Raw genomic sequence first — 1,566 nt, forward strand, 5'->3', positions numbered from 1 at the left:
ATCTCTCAGGTGAGACAGGTCAGGGTCATTAAAGCCTATTAGTGCTCTCAGGGCCCTAGCATTGTCAGATATTATTGCAGCCCTCTTATTGCAGTAAGCTGGCAAGGCTTTGAAAAAAAAAGTTCAGTTCTGCCTGTTTCTTCTTATGTTTTTGTACTGTCCATCTCCTCTGTGCTGAGGACACTAGGTCTACAACTCTTCTTAGAGAAATTAAAAGAAAAACACAGACTTATTCTTTTAAGAAAGAAAGAAAGGCTCAAGTGCAAATAGTCCAGAAGGTCATCTCCCTAATGCCTAATTTATTTGAACAGCTGTGTATCAAAGCTAGCAGAATTAAGTGTCTCCTTTTGTTAGCTGTGAGCCATTTTAAAGAAAAGTCTGAAAATGTCATAACATTTCATGCTTAATCTATGTAAACGCAGACTCAACGGGATGTATGGGGAAAATATCTCTTTTGTAATGTTTTTAATCTCTCTCAATTTACAATGAACAATTGCACTCACAGTGGCTTTTTCTATACTTGGATTTTTTGGACAATTAATTCCCAGTGGTTACAGTTTAACTAGTGATAACATCAGTAGAAATGGCATTGTTGCCAACGTTTCAGGAGCTTACAGTCTCATTTCATGTCTGTGTGCATATGAGTGTTCTCAGGTTACAGCTTAACTGTAGTTATGGCCTATAGAGCTGCGCTTTCTTAGATAGATCCTGTCATAGATGAGGCCAGTGATAATTTTTCCTAACACCATCATTGTCACAGGTGTGACTTCATGGGTCTGCCTGGAAGAAGTACAGCATAAAACATGGACAGCTACCCATGATTACATTGCAGAGGTCACAAATATTATCATAGGTGCTAAGATCTAAAAAAACTTGCCAGCTGTTTGATTTTGATGTGGTCTCCACTCCCAATGCTCCATTTACATCCCAAATCAGATGAGAAAGAACTGACCATGTTCACAATCAAAGAAGCAAATACAATGATCATTTATTTTACAGGAGTGAGGGATTTTAATGTAGTGTCGTATTCCCTAGTGAGCTGGTAGACAAATATGCTTAAAAGGAAGGAGCTAGAAGTGCAGGAGCTAGAAGTCATGTTTTGTGAAGAATTTCCAACTTACAACAAACAGCTCAAATGCCAAACCAGGCAGGAAGGAAACTTTTTGCAGAGGTGCCTTAAGGAAGGGAAAATTACTGTAGCTGATTAAATTTTTAAAGTGTTGTAATTTTATGAAGTGAGATAAAACACATGAGAAATAGAAAGTAAAATGAAAGTGTTAACATTAAAAGCAGAAAATCTTTGTCCTGAAAATGGTAACATGAGATGTTTTATCATTGTTGTGATTTTTATTTTTTTTCACAAAATGAGTCTTTGCAAATTATACACATTATAAGAAACTTAGTTTTTACATTTCAACAGAATATGGTTTCCTCAAAATTTCTTTGTCCAGTACTATCTCTTAACACTTTCAAGTTTCATTCTGAATAGACAAAAATCATATTTAAGCCTGCTTTTTGTCAGAGCATTTAGAAAAGTTACAAGATGAAAGAGACAACAAGAAAAAA

This window comes from Anser cygnoides, chromosome 5 (assembly GCF_040182565.1).
Source record: "Anser cygnoides isolate HZ-2024a breed goose chromosome 5, Taihu_goose_T2T_genome, whole genome shotgun sequence".
Classification (NCBI taxonomy): Eukaryota; Metazoa; Chordata; class Aves; order Anseriformes; family Anatidae; genus Anser; species Anser cygnoides.